We start from the raw sequence: 7,366 nt of genomic DNA, 5'->3' as shown, positions 1-7,366 counted from the left end.
AGCCGGCCACCGTGTCACCTGTTGACAAAATGGTGGCGGGCAAACAAAATGGCCTCTTATATACCCCCCCACCTAAGCCCCAAAAATGCCCAAACAGAGCCCAACTGCTGTAGTGGGCCGTACCACTCTCCCCAAAGACCCGGGGGGGTACCTCATTCTTCGGCAGGTCTCCCCCAGGACCACAATGGCGTGCGATTGCGCTATGTAAACCCCAGCACTATCGCACTGCGGGGAAAATTAACAGATAAAGTAGTCCAGAAACCAGGCTCAAAACATCGAGCCTCGTATGTTTCTAGTAGTTTACAAGTGCCGTATAGGCGGGCTAAACACCGGAAAGGACATGACTTAAGCATGCCTTTCACAAATGAAAGCAAGTAGAATTTAAAGAGCAAGTCCAGGAACCAATGAAAGAAACTGACGTGACCTGGGCGTAGTTTGAAGCCCAATGAGAGAGTACTTTATGGACCAGCGCTTTGCGCTCGCCCATAAAAAGTGAATGCCGAACAGGACATGCCGCCACGGGCAAGGGAGACAGCTATAACAGCAACGAAAATAAAGATACTTGCTAATCAACTAGTGGAGGTGATCTAGACCCTCATATATAGGTTCATGCCCATAATGGCGTTTGAGGCATAGCATCAGAGGTCTTCAGGTGGCATTAGCTTATGCACAGCAGTCACCCGCCCAGAATGTATTGCTCTCGATTGATTTTGAGAAAGCATTCACTTTGGCGAAGTGGTCCTCCCTTCATAGGGTCCTTGAAGAGATGTAATTTGACCAATATTGGGGCCTATATGAAACTACTGTGTAATTCCCTTTGAGCTACAATGAGAGTGAATGGAGCCTCACCTGCTCCCTTTCCGATTCGATAGTGATGGAGACCCTGGCAGTGTGAGTGAGGACTGCTGCATAGATTTAGGGCATGACGGGGGTGGGGGAATCACGAAGATGGTATAGCCCTCTCTGCTTATGATGTCATGCTGTATGTGCAGCGTACTGAATATTCTATCTCTCGCTCCATTACATCTTTAAATGTATGGGGATAACTCCGGCCTAGAGGTCACCTGGGAAACCACTTCCAATATTCCCACTAATGGGCACTCACACTACATCCCGTACAGGAGGTGCCTCCAACTAAACTTATTCTCTCTTTTAAATATCATAGTATGCACATAACCATAGATTCAAAGCTGCACTGGGAACTAAGTATTGCCCCTTAATTCACCAACTGATGTTGCATTTGGAAGTATGGAGCGACTTTCCGATTTTGATGATGAGCAGAGCGGCTCCATTCAAAAGTAGTGCACTGCCACAATTATAATATACTTTCCAAAATTATTCTCACCACATCCCTAAGAATTTCTTCGCCCTTTTGCAGTTGTCAATCACAAATTACTTATGGGTTTAAAAGACACAGAGGGTGATCTTTAACATGTGCACACAGTCACCATACACTGGGGTACTGGGATTCACAGACATCAGACGCTATTATCAGGCAGCTCAACTACTTTCAATAACTGACTGGCTCTTCACCGATAGGGCACACCACACAGTGAAACTAGAGATTCAGACTGTGGTTGTACTACACCTGCGCCACAGCTTTGAGGCTACAGAATATCTGAGGGACTGATCTCGGTTACCATGATCACTCTGAACTGTTGGCATCAGGCACTGAGAGAGATGAAATGGCAAAGTAAGATTGGAACGGAGACCTCCTTGTGACACAGATGGTGGTTACAGGACAAGCAGCAACTTCCTGGCTTTTTAGGATGCAATATTATTACAAATTTCGAGTTGGAGTACCTTCTGTATCAACACAATTTGATCAAATGCAGGAGCAATTTGATAAACACAAGTGACAATCACTCAGATACCTCCAGATTACACAAACACTCTGGACCTCCAGGGAGAGCCACTTGACCACCCCATACTTCAATCCACTTGAGTCTAAACTGGTTCCTGAACACTTAGGCAAACAAGCTATATCTGGTTTATACAATTAATGTTTTTATACTGTAGTAAATATACCTGATCCGATGCAGACCGTGAGAAATTGGATTACTGATTGGTGCAAGCAATCACAATAATTGCCTGGGTGAGGTACAAGCAAACCCCAAATTAACCTGTGCTCAACCTTCTAGTAGCTTGGCACAGAGTAGTCAGGCTTAACTTTGAGACAATGTGTAAAGTTTTTATGCAGAACTTCAAACAGTAATAAAGTGAAAACACAACACATTAGAACAATAGAGTAAGTTTGAGTAAATAAATAAACACCAAAATGATAAAAATCAAATCAGTAGAACTGGAAATAAGCAACTTTAAATTTTTTAGTGTAAATAGTGCCAAGAAGCACAAAGGGTCAACTGTGGATATCTGGTCGTGTCATACTGAAACAAAGACACAAGTTCAGCCCGACAGTGATGGAGCATGGGCCAGTTGCAGGATCACAGTTAGACCCTTTGAACAAGAGTACCTTAAATCCTGGTTGCAGAGCATTGCCAATTCCACATTGAGGATGCAAAGCTATGATGCAAGGTATTGCATCATTGTGGAGGATCTTGTCAATGAGGGCTTGTTATGTAAAGGTCTGCTTAAAGGATGTGTCATGCAGTCGAAGCAATGCGTCAGTTCCAAAGAGCTTCAAAGCTGTGATGCGAGATCCTGCGTCATCATCAAGGCTGCTCTCAAAGAGAGACTTGCGTTGTGAGGGCTTGTGCCATGAAGCTTCGCACTGCAGCACTTCTGATGCAGGTTCTGAGGTTGATGCAGAGATAAATCACTGGGAGAATCCTTGCAGCAGAGGTGATGTGTTGGTTCTGCTCAGGATTGTGACACACAGCGGAAGTGATGTGTTGGTTCTGCTGGGTCCACAGATGGGATGGAAAAGCACCTTCAAGCCCACTTTTAGGGGTTCAGGACTAGGGTGGGACCATATAGCAGGGTAGAACTCACAGATGGCCAGGTGCTGGGTTCAAAGTTGTTGGAGGCATCTGTCCCTTAATCTCTAGTCAGGAAGCCAGCCAGCTAGCCCTTGGAGTTACTTTAGGATGCTGCGGTCTACAGGTGGAGGTCCAGTGCTTCTCACCCGGGCAAGAGGGCAGCAGGTCAGCACAGCATGGCAGTATAACTTCAGAACAGCAGTCCAGCAGACCGGCAGTCCTTTTGGCAGCACAGCACTCCATCTTTCTGGCAGAGTACCCGCAGGCCCAGCAGAGTACTGAGGAGTTGGTGTCTGGGTGCAAAATGTGTACCTGGGCCATCCTCTGAAGTGGGAGAAGATGCTAGAGGTTTCCCTTTGAAGTTCATATGTATACTGGCTTCACTGTCCTGGCTCCAGACTACCTATAGGGGGTATGCAGCCTTTTTGTGTGGAGGCAAGACACAGCTATCCAAGTATCAGTATGTGCCCAGCTCCGCCCTCCCACCTTGCCAGTGATGGCCCATCCTGGAACAACTAAGCTTTCTTTTGTGTGTGGCTGTCTAGGAGGAATACACAAAGCCCAACTGTTAACTGCACCCAGTCTTGTGACTCAAAGACAGGCTGCAGACACTAAGGCCCTCATTCTGACCCTGGCGGTTCCCTACCGCCAGGGCCAACGGGGGCGGGAGCACCGCCGACAGGCCGGCGGTGCTCCCTTGGTCATTCTGACCGCGGCGCTTTGGCCGCGGTCAGAACGGGAAAACCGGCGGTCTCCCGCCGGTTTTCCACTGACCCTTAGAATCCTCCAAGGCGGCGCAGCTCGCTGCGCCGCCGAGGGGATTCTGACCCCCCCCTACCGCCATCCTGTTCATGGCGGGAAAGCCGCCATGAACAGGATGGCGGTAGGGGGGGTCGCGGGGCCCCTGGGGGCCCCTGCCGTGCCCATGCCCATGGCATGGGCACGGCAGGGGCCCCCTAACAGGGCCCAACTAGGCTTTTCAGTGTCTGCGATGCAGACACTGAAAAGCGCGACGGGTGCTGCTGCACCCGTCGCACGCCTTCCACTCCGCCGGCTCGATTCCGAGCCGGCTTCCTTGTGGAAGGCGCTTTCCCGCTGGGCCGGCGGGCGATCTGAATCAGATCGCCCGCCGGCCCAGCGGGAAAGTCAGAATACCCCTCGCGGTCAATTGACCGCGGGGCGGTATTCAGGCGGATTCCGACGGGCGGGCGGCAACCGCCGCCCGCCTAGGTCGGAATGACCACCTAAATGGCTAAGGCAGGAAAAGGCCCACTTTCCAAAAGTGCCATTTTCAAAATTGCAGTTTGAAATCTGACTTCACCATGAGAGAGGATTTTTCATTACAATTTCAAAGACACCAAATATGAATTGGTTACCTGCCCCCAATTGGAAATTATCACTTAATAGACGTAATAAGGTAACATTAATGCTAGCCCATTGGAGAGTTAACCCTTGAAGTAATGAATACTGAATTTAAGAATTTTTCACTACCAGGACTTGTGAAACTCAAAAGTACATGTCCTACTTTTCAAATACACTGCACCCTACCACCTGGACTGTCCAGGGCCTTACCTAATGTTGACTTATGTGTATTAAAAGCGAAAAGTTTGTACCTTACAAAATATTTATTTTACCAGGTCAAAATGGCAGTTTAAAACTGCACACACAGGCAGCAATGGCAGACCTGAGACATGTTTACAACATGTCCAAGCTGCTACCTAATTAGGTGGCACAATCAGTGCTGCAGACCTCCTAGCTACATTTAACTTGCAGGCCCTGGGTACAAGTAGTGCTACTTTACTAGGGACTTGAAAGGAAATTAAATATACCATTGGGGTATATGCCAATTCTACCACTTTTTAAGGAGAGAGCACAAGCACTTTAGCACTGTTTAACAGTGGTAAAGTGTGCAGAGTCCCAAAACAAAAACAAAGGCAGCAAAACAGGCGGGGTGAAGAAAAAATGTTAGGGGGAAAACTACACTAAGGATGTCAGGTCTAACACAGACCCTCAGTGATAGATGGGAGGAGGACCTAAGCTCCCTGAAGGAGGAGGTAAAAATGACTGCTAGAGAACTGGTATTACTGCAACGCTTCGCCTCATCCAGCATGGCTTCATAAAATAGAAAGAACCCCTCGCCCATTATACACATGATTTTCCTCCCATCATATGGTTTGAGAGTGCCTGGTGATCCATACATTTTGGCTCAAAAGACAAAGAACTTGATGTGAAGATAATTCTTGTGTATTAACTGTCTGGTTGACGCAGGGTATGCTTTGCCCTAACAGACTTCTGTTTCTTGGTTTTGCGTATAACACTGGAGGTGCACCAAGAACAAGGGACGACATCAGGAAGAGGTGGAACGACCTATGGGGAAAGGTATGTTCCATTGCAGCAAGGCACCAGCTGGCCTTACAGAGGACTGGTGGTGGACCCCCACAGCTGACAGCATGGGAGGAGCAAGTACTGGCAATACTGCATCCCGAGGGACTCACTGGAGTATCTGGAGGACTGGACACTGGTAAGTCAATATTCACTACTTATCACCCCGATACCTCCATGCCATCTCACACCCCCACCCTCACTCCCATCGCTCCACTTCATCCCACACACTGCACCTACACATGTGACTAACCCCAATGCCAAGTCCTGCATGCTATGCCAATGCATGGACACTCCTCCCACCCTTGCATGAACACCCATCACTAAAGCATGCACAGCATAGGGAAACTAACATTCCCACAATACATCACAATCCACAAGCAAAAGGAGGGCGGCTGCAGGAGGGACAGAATCAGAGGATCAGGGAGGACTTGCAGGCCATTAACACCACCCTGATCTCCATAGCAGGGGTGCTGGCAGACATGGCTAACATCATGAGGGAGGCAACAGCACACTATCGGGCCCCTACCACTAGCCAGTCCATTTACCAGCCCTCAACTTCCACTGCCGCTAGTGGGCAGGAGGCCCCGCCACATGACCCACAGGCCACCAGCATCCCTCCCCCTGCAGAAGGTGAACCACCGCACAAACGTTCCCTGCGACCCAGACAAAAGCTAGAGACACTTGCCAAGACCACCGCCAAGAAATTAGACTCTCCTGATTGTCCCCCTTGTGTCCCACTCAGTCACCTTATCCCCCTTGAACTGCCGTTGCTCCCCTTCCCATGGCCACTTGGATACTGCACCTGTGCTACAGACATACTGGAACAATACCTTGGACTTTCCTCCATCATCACCCAATTCCATTGCACTTTCCCCTCAAATTGTTAGCACTAAAATAAACACCCTTGAACACAACTTGATACTTGTATGTCATGTGATGAAAAAGTGTAATTATGGAAACAGTTACTTTCATTGCAATTGAACTGTACATTGTGAGAGCATAGAGATAATGACTGTAGCTGGCTGTAGCCAGCATACCAGTACACAGTTGTCATAGCACCAACATCTGTAAAATGATAAACCATAGGTGACTGTAAGTAGAGATCAAATGAAGTTAATACCATCATGCTACAGCCACACAGTATACACCAATAGTCATAGAAATGTGTAGTTGCACTGTCTCACCTGTGTGTCATTGGAAGTACTGACAGATAACTAATGTTCTGTTGTCCTCATCCTCAGCCTCTTCATCCTCACTGTCATCAGGGTCTACTGCTGCCACAGGGGCATCTCTTGTCTCCTCCTCCTGCAGAAAGGGTACATTGTGTCTGAGGGCCAGTTTGTGCAACATGCAGCATGACACTACTATCTGGCAGACCTTCTCAGGTAAGTAGCACAGGGATCCACCTGTCAGATGGAGGCACCTGAACCTGGCATTCAGGAGGCCGAAGGTCCTTTCGATGATCTGTCTGGTTCTACCATGTGCCTCATTATAGCGTTCTTCAGCTCTTCTCCTGGCATTCCTCACAGGTGTCAGCAGCCACGATAGGTTTGGGTAGCCAGAGTCACCTGCAGGTATTGAGGAACAACATTTAGCCACACACAATCCTATGAGGTTAACACCAGAGGCATACAATAACATACACTGTTTGGGGACCCAGGCTCACCTATTAGCCACACCCTGTGCCTCTGTAGTTGGGCCATCACATTTGGGATGCTTCTATTCTTCAGGACAAAGGCATCATGCTTTGACCCAGGATACTTAGCATTGACGTTGGGGATGTACTGGTCCGCCAGGCACACCATCTGCATATTCATGGAGTGGAACCTCTTACGATTCCTGTACACCTGCTCATTCGGCGGGTGGGACAAACGCAATATGTGTCCTGTCAATTGCCCCAATAATATTATTGATATGTCCCATTGCATAGAATCCGGCCTTCACAGTGGCCAAATCTTCCACCTGGGGGAAAGCAATGTAGCTGCAAATGTGTTTTACCAGGGCAGACAGCTCTCTTGCCAGCATGATTGAGAAATTGGCTG

This window comes from Pleurodeles waltl, chromosome 11 (genome assembly GCF_031143425.1).
Source record: "Pleurodeles waltl isolate 20211129_DDA chromosome 11, aPleWal1.hap1.20221129, whole genome shotgun sequence".
Taxonomy (NCBI): Eukaryota; Metazoa; Chordata; class Amphibia; order Caudata; family Salamandridae; genus Pleurodeles; species Pleurodeles waltl.
Note: the sequence above shows the minus strand (reverse complement) of the source record.